Raw genomic sequence first — 16,875 nt, forward strand, 5'->3', positions numbered from 1 at the left:
TGGGAGGAAACCGGAGCACCCGGAGGAAACCCACACAGACCCGGGGAGAATGTGCAGACTCCGCAGAGTGACCCAAGCCGGGAATTGAACCCAGCTCTCGGTCACTGTGAGGCAGCAGTGCTAACCACTGTGCCATCGTGCCACCCCATAATGACACTGTGAATCAGTGCACAGCACGTGGACTGCAGCGATTCAAGGCGGCCACTCACCACCACCTTCTCAAGGGGCAACTAGGAGTGGGCAATAAATGCTGGCTTACCCAGCAATGCCCATGTTCCATGACTGAATAAAATAAAATCTACAAAGGAGCCCAGACATGTCACCTTCCTGAGCCAATAGCTTCTCACACTGGGCGCGAGACGCAACCACCCACCACCAATGGTTCATCTGACTCACGTCGGACACCCTAGGTTCTCTGTTCAGAGTTGTTCAGGATGTCAGTGCTAATTATCATGTGAAGGTTTAGTCATGGAAGGTGTTTGCCCAAGTCCGATCCAGTGCTCACTTTTCCCAGCATCAGTTGCCGGGTACCAAGATTAACGAATGCTCGCCAGCAACTGGCCAAACCACAAGAAAGGAAGTCGGATAAAATCCAGAACCTTCCCGACCCAACAGCCTCTCACACTGGGTGAGACACACGACCAACCATTCAGCAATTCATCCAATTCATGGCAGACACCCTAGGTTTCTCTTAAAAAGAAAAGAAAAGGATATCGGGGGCGGCACACTGGCACAGTGGTTTAGCACTGCTGTCTCACAGGGCCAGGGACCAGAGTTTGATTCCCGGCTTGGGTCACTGTCTGCGCAGAGTGTGCACGCTCTCCCCGTGTCTGCGTGGGTTTCCTCCCACAGTCCGAAAGGTCATGATGTGGAGATGCCGGCATTGGACTGGGGGAGGCACAGTAAGTAGTCTCACAACACCAGGTTAAAAAAAGTCCAACAGGTAAAGGAGCACCTGATGAAGGAGTGTCACTCCGAAAGCTCATGCTGCAAAATAAACCTGTTGGACTTTAACCTGGTGTTGTGAGGCTTCTTACTGAGTCGAAAGGATGTGCGGGTTAGGTGCATTGGCCATGCTAAATTCTCCCTCAGTGTACCCCAACAGGCGCCGGAGTGTGGGGACTCGGGGATTTTCACAGTAACTCCATTGCAGTGTTAATGTAAGCCTACTTGTGACAATAACTTTAAAATAAGTAAATTTAAATGAAGTCATTCAGGATGCCAAGCTCAACAGAACACTGCCATCCCCAAAGTCTAATGATTATTCTGAAGTAGTAATTCAGAATGGAGGTAAATGTCAACTAAAAATTACTGCCAGCATTTTGACATAAAAGGCCTCTTATTAAATTAGACTTGATAAGGTTTAAATCTCAAACCTTTAATCAAGCCTTGCAATTATTATTTTTTCATTCTTCTACCATTCGTTCTTAGAAGGGATTCACTCACAATCCGGAACCTTCCTGAGCCGATAGCTTCTCACACTGGGCGCGAGACGCAACCACCCACCCACCAATGGTTCATCTGACTCATGTCGGACACCCTAGGTTCTCTGTTCAAAGTCGTTCAGGATGTCAGTGCTGAACAACAGAACCAAGACCTTTCAACTCTCTGAAAGGAATTTACTGGCCGGGTTGGATCATCAAGTAGGGCAGTAAGCAGCGCAACTGGAGCCCAGGCACCAGCACCGCTCAGTTGGGCCGAATGGCCTGTACCTGGGCTGGCACGGTAGCACAGTGGTTAAGCGCTGCTGCCTCACAGCGCCAGGGACCCCGGGTTCGATTCCGGCCTCAGGCGAATGTCTGCGTGGAGTCTGCACGTTCCCCCCAACCCCCGTGTATTTCCTCCGGGTGCTCTGATTTCTGCTGACACTCCAAAAGGTGGATTGGCCATGCTAAATTGCCCCTTTAGTGTCAGGGGGACTAGCAGGGTAAATACGTGCAGGGGAATTTCACAGAAACTTCACTGCAGTGTTAATGTAAGCCTTACTTGTGACTAAATAAGCAAACTTTAAACGTGGGGTTACAGGATAGGGCCTGGGTTGGGATTGTTGTCGCTGCAGGCTCAAATGGGCCGAATGTCCTCCTTCTGCACTGCCCGCGAATTACATACTGCTGCTGGAATATCACCACCTCGCCCACTCGAGGCTCGTAAGATCCCGCCCAAGGCCAACGGAGAATGCCGTTCTGTGAGCCTGGCCCGCCCTGATTTTGGGGCAGGCGAGGTGGCAAAATTCCAGCCTGTACGTTTGTAATTCATGGACAATGACAAAAGAACCAGTGCGGTCGAAGTGAAGACTTTTATTTTTAAAACCCTGCATCTCCTGATGTGGGTTTGAAGGTTGCTATGCACGTGCACAGTATCTCCAACAGCTGGGTGGCTGAAATTAGTGCATATTTTTAAAAATCAGCTCCAGGCAAGAAGTAAATCTCGAAGCCAGAAAGCAGTAAACAGGCATCAGCTATATTAGGGATTAATCGATTGTAGTAGCTCAGACTGGAAAGAATAAGCCATTAAATAATGGATACGAGATTCGCATCAGCCCACTGAAGGAATTTCACAGTTTGGGGCGTCAACAGGGGGAAGGCAGTAGCATAGTGGTATTATCACTGGACTCATAATCCAAAGACAAAAGAACAAACAAAGAACAATACAGGAACAGGCCCTTCGGCCCTCCAAGCCTGCGCCGCTCATGTGCCCAACTAGACCATTCGTTTGTATCCCTCTATTCCCAGTCTGTTCATGTGGCTATCTAGATAAGTCTTAAACGATCCCAGCGTGTCCGCCTCAATCACCTTGCTTGGCAGTGCATTCCAGGCCCCCACCACCCTCTGTGTAAAATACGTCCCCCTGACATCTGTGTTGAATCTTGCCCCCCCTCACCTTAAACCCGTGACCCCTTGTGTTCGTCACCTCCGACCTGGGAAAAAGTTTCCCACTGTTCACCCTATCTATGCCCTTCATAATTTTATACACCCACAGTAATGCTCTGCGGACCCAAGTCCAATAGGAATTCGAATTCAGTAAAAATCTGGACTTAAAAGTCTAATGAAGAGCGTGAAACCATTGTCGATTGTCGTGAAAAAAAAAACCATCGGGTTCGTGAATGTCCTTTAGGGAAGGAAATCTGCCCTCCTTATCCGGTCTGGCCGACATGTGACTCCAGAGCCACAGCAATGTGGTTGAGTCTCAAAATGCCCTCCGAAATGGCCGAGCGAGACACTCAGTTGAAAGGGCAATGAGGAATGGATAACAAGTTCTGGCCATAAACAAAAAGATACAAAAAGTCTGAGGTCACGTACCAACCGACTCAAGAACAGCTTCTTCCCTGCTGCTGTCGGACTTTTGAATGGACCTACCTTCCATTAAGTTGATCTTTCTCTACACCCTAGCTGTGACTGTAACGCTACATTCTGCTCCCTCTCCTTCCCTTCTCCCTTACGTGCTCTATGAATGATGTGGAGATGCCGGCGTTGGGACTGGGGTGGACACAGTAAGAAGTCTCACAACACCAGGTTAAAGTCCAACAGGTTTATTTGGAATCACGAGCTTTCGGAGCGCTGCTCCTTCATCAGGAGAGTTGAGTTCACACAAACACGGCATATATAGACAAAGACTCAATTACAAGATAATGGTTGGAATGGAAGTCTTTTCAGGTAATCAAGTCTTTAGAGGTACAGACAGTGTGAGTGGAGAGAGGGATAATCACAGGTTAAAGAGGTGTGTATTGTCTCAAGGTGTCAATGTCTTGAGAAAATTCATATATCTTTAACCTGTGATTATCCCTCTCTCCACTCGCACTGTCTGTACCTGTTAAGACTTGATTACCTGTAAAGACTCGCATTCCAGCCATTATCTTGCGATTGAGTCTCTGTCTATATATGCCGTTTGTGTGAACCCAACTCTTAACTCACCTGATGAAGAAGCAGCGCTCCAAAAGCTTGTGATTTCAAATAAACCTGTTGGACTTTAACCTGGTGTTGAGAGATTTCTTACTGTGCTCTATGAACGGTATGCTTTGCCTGTATAGCGCACAAGAAACAATACTTTTCACTGTATACAAATATGTGACAATAATAAATCAAATCAAATCAAAAATCCCGTAAATGAATTTTTAAAATGTGGTCTTTTTTTTAAGAAAAAAGTGATCTGGAGGGCACTGCCTGAAAGGGCGGTGGAAGCAGATTCAATCTTTCAGAAGAAGAATTGGATAAAATGCATGAAGTAGTGAGAAAAAATTACAGCACTGTGGGAAAGAACAGGAGAGAAGGATTAACTGAATAAATTCTACCAAAGCACGGTGGCACAAGTGGTTAGCACTGCTGCCTCACAGCGCCAGGGACCCAGGTTCGATTCCTGGCTTGTGTCACTGTCTGTGTGGAGTCTGCACATTCTCCCCGAGTCTGTGTGGGTTTCCTACGGGTGCTCCGGTTTCCTCCCACAGTCCGAAAGATGTGCAGGTTAGGTGGATTGGCCATGCTAAATTGCCCCTTAGTATCAGGGGGACTAGCTAGGGCAAATACACGGGTTATAGAATCATAGAAACCCTACAGTACAGCAAGAGGCCATTCGGCCCATCGAGTCTGCACCGACCACAAACCCACCCAGGCCCTAACCCCATATCCCTACATATTTACCCGCTAATCCCTCTAACCTACGCATCTCAGGACATTAAGGGACAATTTTTAGCATGGCCAATCAACCTAACCCGCACATCTTTGGACTGTGGGAGGAAACCGGAGCGCCCGGAGGAAACCCACGCAGACACGAGGAGAATGTGCAAACCCCACGCAGACAGTGACCCAAGCCGGGAATCGAACCCAGGTCCCTGGAGCTGTGAAGCAGCAGTGCTAACCACTGTGCTACCGTGCCGCCCATGGGGGTAGGGCCTAGGTGGGATTGTGGTCGGTGCAGACTCGATGGGCTGAATGGCCTCCTTCTGCACTGTAGGCATTCTATGGTCCTCTATAATCACAACGGACTGAGCGATATCATGTTATTGTTGCAGCGTTGGAATTTGATGTTGGTAAGGATGTAAAAAAAAATGTAAAAATGCTAGAGGGGAAGAACATTGTGTGGTCGCTTTAACAGCTGGTGTTTGGAGGTTTAAAATGCAAAGTACATCCAGAGTCCCAGACTGAAACATTTGTACCAAAAAGTTAAAGCAGTAGTCTTGACAAGACAACCTGTTTTTTTTTGTTAAATTTAGCCCAATCAATTTAAAGCAGGCACTCGGCTACCAGGAACCTATAACATTTGAGTTTGGTGGTGTTGGCAACATCAGAGCAATCCTATTGCAGAAAAATTGATAGGTCATCACAGGTATAAGAGAGAGTGTAAGGGGGGGGGGGGAGAGAGAAAAAAAAACCAGGAAAGCAACTGCAGAACTGCCACCTCTCAAGCCTTGAGAGGGAGAGCAGCAGCTCTCAACTCTGCCAGCTTCAGTCATCTCTTAGGAGAGCGCACCATCTAACTGGCGAAAGATACCAAATCAGAATGAACTTGCAGGCAGAGGAATCAACAGAGGAACAAAGATTCCGAAAGACACAAAACCTGGTTGTATTTTTTTTGAGAGTGACCGAATTCTATTGTGATATATTTGTTTGGTTAATGAATGAATATTGTATTTATTTGAACAGCATCCCGTTAGAATCTTATTTTATTCGATATGTTGCTGGTTTAGTTAAATAAATAAATAATTAAGTGTTCATGTTAAAGTGAGTGTGGGGTATTTCTGTTAGTTACCCACTAAACGTTACTGAAGGACAGTTCACACCTTCCCACACACTTTTCACAGATTACGAGGCGAGGGATTCAATGTTATGTCTCAGAAGGGGATTAACCTCCCCATCATAACACTATGAACTGGTTTGATTAATACCTTACCCCAGTGACCGGCTAGGTGAGGGGCTCAGTAAGTTAGTAGCAGGATAACTCGCTCTCGGGCCTTTGGGTAATGACCGCAATGGACCACATGTAAAAATGTTAAGTGAAAATGAGGTGCGGTCACTGCTGCTAACATGGGAAACACGGCTGAGTATTTGCAGATCGCAAGCTCCCTGAAGCAGCATAAATGGCCAGATATCCCTCAACAGACCCCATTTGGAGTATTGTGAGCAGTTTTGGGCCCCATATCTAAGGAAGGATGTGCTGGCCTTGGAAAGGGTCCAGAGGAGGTTCACAAGAATGATCCCTGGAATGAAGAGCTTGTCATATGAGGAACGGTTGAGGACTCTGGGTCTGTACTCGTTGGGAGTTTAGAAGGATGAGGGGGGGATCTTATTGAAACTTACAGGATACTGAGAGGCCTTGGATACAGTGGACATGGAGAGGATGTTTCCACTAGTCGGAAAAATTAGAACCAGAGGGGATATCCTCAGGCTAAAGGGATGAGAAAGAATTTCTTCAGCCAGAGAGTGGTGAATCTGTGGAACTTTTTAACCGCAGAAGGCTGTGGAGGCCAGGTCATTGAGTGTCTTTAAGACAGAGATAGATAGGTCCTTGAGTAATAAGGGGATCGAGGGTTACGGGGAAAAGGCAGGAGAATGGGGATGAGAACAATATCAGCCATGACTGAATGGCGGAGCAAACCCGATGGGCCGAGTGCCCTAATTCTGCTCCTATGTCTTATGGTCTTAACAAACATCACAAAAAAAACCAGGCTAAATATTGGCCAAACGCCAAGAATTCTTGCACTCTTCGAAATAATGCCACAGGCTTTACTTTACACGTGACCATATAAATGAGGAGCATCCTAGCTATGACTGTAACACTACATTCTGCTCCCTCGCCTTTCCTTCTCTATGAACGGTATGCTTTGTCTGTATAGTGCGCAAGAAACAATACTTTTCACTGTACACCAATACATGTGGCAATAATAAATCAAATCAGTAGGCCACACGGCCCCTCGAGCCTGCTACACCATTCAATAAGATCATAGCTGATCGAATTGTAACCTCAACCCGCACATTCCCGCCGACCCCCAATTACCTTTCACCCCCCCCACCCCCCCTCCCTTTGTTAAACGGGAATCTATCCAACTCTGCCTTAAAGAAAATATTCAAAGATTCTGCTTCTGTTGAGTTCATCCGTCCAAGAGGCCAGGCATGGTTTACAGACCCGTCCAGTAGAGAACTCCTCAGACACTGCAGCATTCCCTCAGTGCAGCTGCACTGGACCTACAGATGCGATAAATGGGCCGAAGTATCTGGAGTGGGACTGGCAGCCGCAAGCTTCAGACGGAGTTGGAAAAGGTGGTGACGAACAATAGCTCAAAATTAAATGGAACTGGAGTAAGCAAAGGAGGGAGAGACAGAAACTGCACTTTGCGCATCACAGCTGAAGAGAAAACTATAAGTCGTGAACTAAATGAACTAGGAGAGAAATACCAAGTGTGAGAAGCAGGTTAAGAGGTGGAAGGGGAGTTCGGGTGTGTTGCCAAATAAGAATTCTTCCTATAATAGGCAGAGTACAAGGAACAAACTAAACAAGTTGCAGACACAGATTCAAGCTGGGTGTATATGACATGGTAACCATCACCGATACATGGCTGCAAGGCTGAGGACTAAATACAGCCCAGAACCGCAGAACTGTTATGGTGCAGGAGGAGGCCATTCGGCCCATTGTGTCTGCACCGGCTCTGCAAATGACTTAGTGCCATTCCCCTGCCTTTTCCCCGTACCCCTGCACATGTTGTCAACGAAGTCGAATCCATCACGCAAACCAGCCTCCCATCCACTGACTCTGTCTACACTTCCCGCTGCCTCGGCAAAGCAGCCAGCATAATTAAGGACCCCACGCACCCCGGACATTCTCTCTTCCATCATCTTCCATCGAGGATAAGATACAAAAGTCTGAGGTCACGTACCAACCGACTCAAGAACAGCTTCTTCCCTGCTGCTGCCATCAGACTGTTGAATGGACCAACCTCGCACCAAGTTGATCTTTCTCGACACCCTAACACCACATTCTGCACTCTCTCCTTTCCTTCTCTATGAACGGTATGCTTTATCTGTATAGCGCGCAAGAAACAATACTTTTCACTGTACCCCAATACATGTGACAATAATAAATCAAATCAAAATCATTGTTTCTATTCAAATAATCATCTAACGTCCTCTAGAATGCCCCCTGCCTCCACCACACTCCCAGGCAGTACATTCCAGACCCCAACCACTCGCTGGGTGAAGAACTTTATTATCACATCACATTTGCTTCTTTTGCAAGTCTCTTTAAATCTGTGCCCTCTCGTTCTCAATCCTTTTATGATGGGAACAGTTTCTCCCGATTTACTCTGTCCAGTCCCCTCATGATTTTGAACATGTCCATCAAATGGGGACGGCACAGTTACACAGTGGTTAGCACTGCTGCCTCACAGCGCCTGGGGCCTGGGTTCAATTCCCGGCTTGGGTCACTCAGTGCGGAGTCTGCACGTTCTCCCAGTGTCTGCATGGGTTTCCTCCAGGTGCTCCGGTTTCCTCCCGCAATCCAAAAGATGTGCTGGTTAGGGTGCATTGGCGGAGCTAAATTCTCCCTGTGTGTACCCGAACAGGTGCCGGAATGTGGCAACTAGGGATTTTCACAGTAACTTCATTGCGGTATTAATGTAACACTAGTAAATAAACTTTAAAACTTTTCAACTTTAATATATGCTCTTAACCTTCTTTTCTCCTTGAGCCTTCTCTCCAAGCAAGCGATGGCCTAGTGGTATTAATCGCTAGACTGTTATTCCAGAAACTCAGCTAATGTTTTGGGGACCCGGGCTCGAATCCCGCCCATGGCAGATGGTGGAATTTGAATTCAATGAAAAATATCTGGGATTAAGAATCTACTGATGACCATGAAACCATTGTCGATTGTCGGAAAAACCCATCTGGTTCACTAATGTTCTTTAGGGAAGGAAATCTGCCATCCTTGCCTGGTCTGGCCTACATGTGACTCCAGAGCTACAGCAATGTGGTTGATTCTCAACTGCCCTCGGGCAACTAGGGATGGGCAATAAATGCTGGCCCAGCCAGCGACGCCCGTGGCCCACAAATGAATTTTTAAAAAAAAAATCAGCAAAGTGTGATAAATTCATCCATATGCAAATAGTCTCCATCTCAAAATTTTAAAGGAAATTGGTGAGAACATTGCAGGTGCCCGAATGACATTCTTCCAAAATTCGCAATTCGGGAATCGTTCCTTCAGATGGGAAGGAATAGTGGAATAGTGTTCATTCCACTATTTAAGAAGAGGAGAAAACCAGGGAATTACAGACCAGTTAACCCAACATCTGCTACTAGTCAATAATTAAGGATAAAGTGACCGAACAGCCTGAATATTTTCATCATGATCAGAGTCAGTATGAAGATGTAATGGGTAGGTCAGGCCTGATAAAACACAGGGCGGCAGAGTGGTTAGCACTGCCGCCTCACAGCACCAGGGACCCGGGTTCGATTCCGGCCTCGGGTTACTGTCTGTGCAGAGTCTGCACGTTCTCCCCGTGTCTGCGTGGGTTTCCTTCGGGTGCTCCGGTTTCCCCCCACAGTCCAAAAGATGTGCAGGTTAGGTGGATTGGCTGTGCTAAATTCTCCCTCAGTGTACCTGAACAGGTGCCGGAATGTGGCAACTGGGGGATTTTCACAGTAACTTCATTGCAGTGTGAATGTAAGCCTGCTTGTGACGAATAAACAAACTTTGAATAAACTTAAGCTCCCCAAGAAATGTAGTTAAGGGGGAATTAGTGGATTAAGTACATGGGTTATAAGGATAGTGCCTTTGTTTCGATTTGTCACATGTATTGGGATACATTGAAAACTATTGTTTCTTGCGCGCTATACAGACAAAGCATACCGTTCATAGAGAAGGAAAGGAGACGGTGCAGAATGTAGTGTTACAGTTATAGTTAGGATGTAGAGAAAGATCAACAGCGGCACAGTGGTTAGCACTGCTGCCTCACAGCGCCAGGGACCAGGGTTCAATTCCCGGCTTGGGTCACTGTCTGTGCGGAGTTTGCATGTTCCCCGTGTCTGCGTGGGTTTCCTCCGGGTGCTCTGGTTTCCTCCCATGGTCCAAAGGTATGCGGGTTGGGTGAATTGGCCATGCTAAATTCTCCCTCAGTGTACCTGAACAGGTGCCGGAATGTGGCAACTGGGGGATTTTCACAGTAACTTCATTGCAGTGTGAATGTAAGCCTGCTTGTGACGAATAAACAAACTTTGAATAAACTTTAATGCAAGGCAGGTCTATTCAAAAGTCTGATCGCAGCAGGGAAGAAGCTGTTCTTGAGTCGGTTGGTACGTGACCTCAGACTTTTGTATCTTTTTCCCGACGGAAGAAGGTGGAGGAGAGAATGTCCGGGGTGCGTGGGGGTCCTTAATTATGTTGGCTGCTTTGCCGAGGCAGCGGGAAGTGTAGACAGAGTCAGTGGTTGGGAGGTTGGTTTGCGTGACGGATTGGGCTACATTCATGACCTTTTGTAGTTCCTTGCGATCTTGGGCAAAGCAGGAGCCCATACCAAGCTGTGATACAACCAGAAAGAATGCTTTCTGTGGTGTATCTGGTGCTCTGCTGGAGGGTCGGTGCAGACTCGATGGGCTGAATGGCCTCCTTTTGCACCGTCGGGATCCTATTCTGAAACGGTTTGAACCTTTTGAAGGGGTGACTAAAAGGAGTGGTCGGGGATGGCAATGAACGTTGCGTACACGGACTTCCAGAAGAGACCATAAGCTGAAAGTCATTGAATTGCAGGCATCTTGTTGGGCTGGTTGCCAGGAGACAGAGTTGGGATGTTACACAGGTATTCTAACTCTTGACAGGATGTGGTCTCTCTCGAGAATCAGTGTCGCACCTCAACTACTGTATTCATTACTTACTTGGATAAAAGGACAGATAGATTCAAAATTTACCAATGGCACAGAGAGATGTCAGCGTAGATGGAAACAAAAATTATCAATAGAATAAGTGAACGGGCGAAGGGATTTCAATGTGCGCAAGTGTGAGGTCATCCACTTTGAATCTAAGGACGAGACAGGGTTCATTGATACTGTGAAAAGCTAGAAAAATGAATGGGAAGAGAAAATAATCAAAAGGCTAATGGAATGTTGGCCTTTATATCCAAAGGCTTGAATACAAGGAAGAGAGAGTCATGCTTCAGCTATGTGAAGCCATGTGAAGACCACATCTGGAGTGGCTGATTCTTAAATGCCCTCCGAATTAAAAAGATATTTGTTCGTGGGATGTGGGCGTCACTGGCTAGGCCAGCATTTGTTGCCCATTCCCCAATCGCCCTCGAGGTGGTGGCGAGCTGGCTTCTTGAACCCGCTGCAGTCCGTGTGGTGTAGGGTACACCCACAGTGCTGCTAGGGAAGGAGTTCCGGGATTTTGACCCAGTGACAATGAAGGGACAGTCGATATATTTCCAAGTGGAGGAACAGAGAGATCTTGGGGTCCATATCCACAGATCTCTGAAGGTTGCCACTCAAGTGGATAGAGCGGTGAAGAAGGCCTATAGTGTGTTAGCTTTTATTAACAGGGGGTCGGAGTTTAAGAGCCATGGGGTTATGCTGCCACTGTACAGGACCTTGGTGAGACCACATTTGGAATATTGTGTGCAGTTCTGGTCACCTCACTATAAGGAGGATGTGGAAGCGCTGGAAAGAGTGCAAAGGAGGTTTACCAGGATGCTGCCTGGTTTGGAGGGTAGGTCTTATGAGGAAAGGTTGAGGGAGCTGGGGCTGTTCTCTCTGGAGTGGGAGGAGGTTGTGGGGAGACGTAATAGAGGTTTATAAAATGATGAAGGGGATAGATAGAGTGAACGTTCAAAGACTGTTTCCTTGGGTGGATGGAGCTATTACAAGGGGGCATAACTATAGGGTTCATGGTGGGAGATATAGGAAGGATGTCCGAGGTAGCTTCTTTGCTCAGAGAGTGATTGGGGTGTGGAATGGACTGCCTGCAGTGATAGTGGAGTCAGACAATTTAGGAACATTTAAGCGGTAATTGCTTCAGGTAGTACTTCCCTGGCCGTGAAGCACTTTGGGAAGTCCTTAGGCATCCCAATGTGACAGGCATTGAAGAAATGAGAATCCATCTTTCTGCGATGCTTCCCCAGGTCAAACAGCCTGCTCACACTCATCACTGAGCTGTCCACATGGAATCTCGCCTTCTGACCGCCTTGCACTGAAATAACACCTTCAAAGTGAGGTCAATCCCAATCAAAAAGCTGAACATTTGGAACTCTTATAGACTGAAAAGTAAATAAAACCCGATCTTCACCAGATACACATTCCCGGGTGAGCAGAATCCCTACAGTGCAGGAGGCTACCATTCGGCCCATCGAGCCTGCGCCAACAACAATCCAACCCAATAACCCCATGTATTTACCCCACTAATCCCCCTGACACCAAGGGGCAATTTAACACGGCCAATGCACCTAACCCGCACATCTTTGGAGTGTGGGAGGAAACCGGAGCACCCGGAGGAAACCAACTACAAACTGTGCCCAACAATTACCAGTTCTTCACCGTGAAGTAATGCAGGTCAATGCCAGTTCTGCGCCCAGGGATGTCCTTGCTTTGTCAGGCAAAACCCAATTTTAAAAATCCCTCCACCACTGCGGTCCTGCCTTCAGCAGCTGAGACCCAGGGGTCTGGAATTCATCCCCAAATGTCTGTTTCTCCATCCTTCTCTCTTCCTTCAAGATGCTCAGGATACTTATCTCTTTGACCAAGCTGTTTGGTCAGCTGTCCCAATGTCTAAATGTGAGGTAATGCATTTTGGAAGGGCTAATACAGATAGGAAACATACAGTAAATGGCAGAACCCTGAAGAGTATTGATAGGCAGAGGGATCTGGGTGTACAGGTACACAGGTCGCTGAAAGTGGCGACGCAGGTGGGGAAGGTAGTCAAGGCGGCAATACGGCATGCTTGCCTTCATCAGCCGGGGCATCGAGTTTAAAAATTGGCAAGTCATGTTGCAGCTTTATAGAACCTTAGTTAGGCCGCACTTGGAATATAGTGTTCAATTCTGGTCGCCACACTACCAGAAGGATGTGGAGGCTTTGGAGAGGGTACAGAAAAGATTTACCAGGATGTTGCCCTGGTACGGAGGGCATTAGCTCGGAGGAGAGGTTAGAGAAACTTGGCTTGTTCTCACTGGAACTACGGAGGTTGAGGAGCGACCTGATAGAAGTCTACAAGATTATGAGGGGCATGGACAGAGTGGATAGTCAGAAGTTTTTTCCCAGGGTGGAAGAGTCAACTACTCAGAGGCGTAGGTTTCAGGTGCAAGGGGCAAAGTTTAAAGGAAACGTATGAGACAAGTTTTTTTACACAAAGGGCGGTGGGCATCTGGAAACCCCTGGCAGGGGAGGTAGTGGAGGCAGATACGATAGTGACTTTTAAGGGGCGTCTGGACAAATACATGAATAGGATGGGAATAGAGGGATATGATTCCCGGAAGGGGAGGAGGTTTTAGTTCAGTAGGGCAGCGCCAGGGACCCGGGTTCGATTCCCAGCTTGGGTCACTGTCTGTGCGGAGTTCTCCCTGTGTCTGTGTGGGTTCCCTCCGGGTGCTCTGGTTTCCTCCCGAAGTCCAAAGATGTGCGGGTGGATCGGCCATGCTAAATTGACCATTAGTGTCAGGAGGGTTAGCAGGGTAAATATGTGGGGTTACGGGGATAGGACCTGGGTGGGATTGTGGTCGGTGCAGGCTTGGAGGGCCGAAGGGCCTTTTCCTATGCTGTAATTTTCTTTGTTCTTGGTCTTCAACGTTCAAAGACTATTTCCTCGGGTGGATGGAGCTATTACAAGGGGGCATAACTATAGGGTTCGTGGTGGGAGATATAGGAAGGATATCAGAGGTAGGTTCTTTACGCAGAGAGTGGTTGGGGTGTGGAATGGACTGCCTGCAGTGATAGTGGAGTCAGACACTTTAGGAACATTTAAGCGGTTATTGGATAGGCACATGGAGCACACCAGGATGATAGGGAGTGGGATAGCTTGATCTTGGTTTCAGATAAAGCTCGGCACAACATCGTGGGCCGAAGGGCCTGTTCTGTGCTGTACTGTTCTATGTTCTCTTGAATCAGTTTCTGTCTGACACTCATATGAAGCTCCTTAGGACAGTGGCATTGTGGTATCACCAGAGGCCTTGACTAATGACCTGGCGAGTTCAAATCCCACCATGACAAAATTTAAATACAATTAATAAAATCCGTAATTAAAAACTAGTGTCTTAAATAGCGACTTTGAAACCATTGTCGACTATCGTAAAAACCCAATCTGATTCATTAACGTTCCTTCAGGGGAGGAAATCTGCCATCCATGCGTGGGTTTCCTCCGGGTGCTCCGGTTTCCTCCCACAGTCCAAAGATGTGCGGGTTAGGTTGATTGGCCAGGTTAAAAATTGCCCCTTTGAGTACTGGGATGTGGAGGTTAGAGGGATTAGCGGGTAAATATGTGGGGGTAGGGCCTGGGTGGGATTGTGGTCGGTGCAGACTCGATGGGCCGAATGGCCTCCTTCTGCACTGTAGGGTTTCTATGATTCTATACCAGGATGGCCTACATGTGACTCCAGAGCCACAGCAATGAGGTTGACTCTCAACTGCCCTCTGAAATGACCAAGCAAGCCACTCAGTTCAAGGGCAACTAGGGATGGGCAACAAATACTGGCCTTGCCAGTGACATGCACATCCCATGAAAGAATAAATAAATTTAGGAGGTATATAAATGCAAGTTGTTGCTGAATGGGTGCTCTACTAGCTATTACTCACACACAAATTGAGAGAGTATGAAGTTGACATGCCAAATACCAAACTCAATGGAAATCTCATTAACACCACCTCATTTCCTGGGGTGGCTCTTGACCCCATATTGCCGTTCCTTCACTGTTGCTGGGTCAAAGTCCTGGAACTCCCTCTCTAACAGCAGGGTGCGTGTACCTACACCATACAAGCAACAGCAGCTCAAGGCAGCAGCTCACCAACCACCTTCTCAAGGGGCAATTAGGGACAAGAAGCAGTGACTGGCCTAGCCAGTGACCTCACCTCCTCATGACCTTCAGGTGATGGACTGGCCTAAAAGCTTGAACGGTGGCACAGTGGTGAGCACTGCTGCCTCACAGCTCTAGCAACCCGGGTTCAATTCCAGCTTTAGGTCACTGTCTGTCAGGAGTTTTCACATTCTCCCTGTGTCTGCGTGGGTTTCCTCCGGGTGCTCTGGTTTCCTCCCACAGTCCAAAGATGGGCAGGTTAGGTGGATCATCATAGAATCCCTACGGTATAAAAGGAGGCTATTTGCCGCATCGAGTCTGTACCAACCACAATCCCACCAAAGCCCTATTGCCGTAACTCCTCATATTTACCCTGCTAATCGCCCTGACACTCGGGTCAATTTAGCACGGCCAATCAACCTAACCTGCACATCTTTGGACTGTGGGAGGAAACTGGAGCACCCGGAGGAAACCCACACAGACACAGGGAGAACGTGCAGATTCCACACAGACAGTGACCCGAGGGGGGTAATTGAACCTGGATCCCTGGCGCTGGGAGACAGCAGTGCTAACCACTGTGCCACCGTGCTGCCCAACATGGTGGCAGAGTGCTAAATTGACCATGCTAAATTGCCCCTTAATTCCAAAGATGTGCGGGTTAAGTGGATTGGCCATGCTAAATTGCCCCTTAGTGTCTGGGGGATTAACAGGGGAAATACGTGGGGTCACAGGATAGGGCCTGGGTGGGATTGTTGTCGGTGCAGGCTTGATGGGCCGAATGGCCTCATTCTGCACAGCAGGGATTCTATGGTTCTATCTTGCATCCTAGATATTGCGCTGATAAAATAACTTTCATTCATATAGCAGATTTAAAAAGATAAACAAACATCTCAAGGGGCTTTGCAAGAGCAATATTTGCAAAATTTGACACACCGGACAACATTGGGAAAGGAGAAACCTGGTCAAACAAGCAGGAGGTGGAGGGCTGCAAGGAGGGAATTCTGGAGCCTGGGGCCCAGGCAGCTGAAGGCCTGACTGCCAGTGGTGAGGCGGTTAAAAGCAGAGATGTGCAAGGGGCCAGAGCGGGAGGTAAACTTGTGAGGGGACGATTTCATCCTGCGCAATCTGTACATAACACAAAGATAGATCTTACTGAGTTAATCGTTTTCCTAGAGCAATGCTAGGTGCTAACAGTGAGAAGACTTGCTTTTTCCACCTCTGGGACTTGGGTCTGAATCCAGCACAGTTCGAGAGGCAAAAGGTTCCTTCCCTCGCACAGCTACAGGAAGCCGAAGTGAAACGACTTGATTGGTCTCGGTCCAATCCCCTGTGGGCGTGTTTCCCAAACAGCTCAGAATTCAGTTATAATTGGCTATCTTACTGACAACTCCAGAGGCGGAGATGGGAAGAGTTTTACAACCTAGAATGCACTGCCGGGAGGGGAGGGGAGGTTGGGGGGGGGGGGGGGGGGGTGGGGGGGGTTGGGGGCGGAGTAGATGCAGGGACAAGCAGCAGAATAGGATTGTTCCACAGCTGGCATTTAGGATTCATTTTGGACTGATTTTCACAGTTTGTTTATAAAGTTTCAACACCTTCAGTCTTTTTGCTGCAGTTATACAGGGCCTTGGCGAGGCCATAATGTGTGGATGAATTACACAAGGTCGTGAATGTAGCCCAGTCCATCGCGCAAACCAGCCTCCCATCCATTGACTCTGTCTACACTTCCCGCTGCCTCGGAAAAGCAGCCAGCATAATTAAGGACCCCACGCACCCCGGACATTCTCTCCTCCACCTTTTTCCGTCGGGAAAAAGATACAAACGTCCGAGGTCACGTACCAACCGACCCAAGAACAGCTTCTTCCCTGCTGCTGTCAGACTTTTGAATGGACCTACCTCGCATTAAG

The 16,875-nt window shown here is 47.8% G+C and overlaps 1 protein-coding gene across 4 annotated transcripts in view; it reads right to left on the reverse strand.

Annotated features, from left to right (window-relative positions):
* Positions 1 to 16,211, reverse strand: part of LOC144511459 (BRD4-interacting chromatin-remodeling complex-associated protein-like) — a 103,220-nt gene extending 87,009 nt beyond the window's left edge. For all 4 annotated transcript variants that reach the window (XM_078241833.1, XM_078241832.1, XM_078241831.1 and 1 more), the window contains exon 1: positions 16,125 to 16,211. The gene's annotated coding sequence lies outside the window, so the exon portion shown is untranslated. The remainder of the gene's footprint in view (positions 1 to 16,124) is intronic.
* Positions 16,212 to 16,875: the final 664 nt, after the last annotated feature.

Source organism: Mustelus asterias, chromosome 24 (genome assembly GCF_964213995.1).
Source record: "Mustelus asterias chromosome 24, sMusAst1.hap1.1, whole genome shotgun sequence".
NCBI lineage: Eukaryota > Metazoa > Chordata > Chondrichthyes > Carcharhiniformes > Triakidae > Mustelus > Mustelus asterias.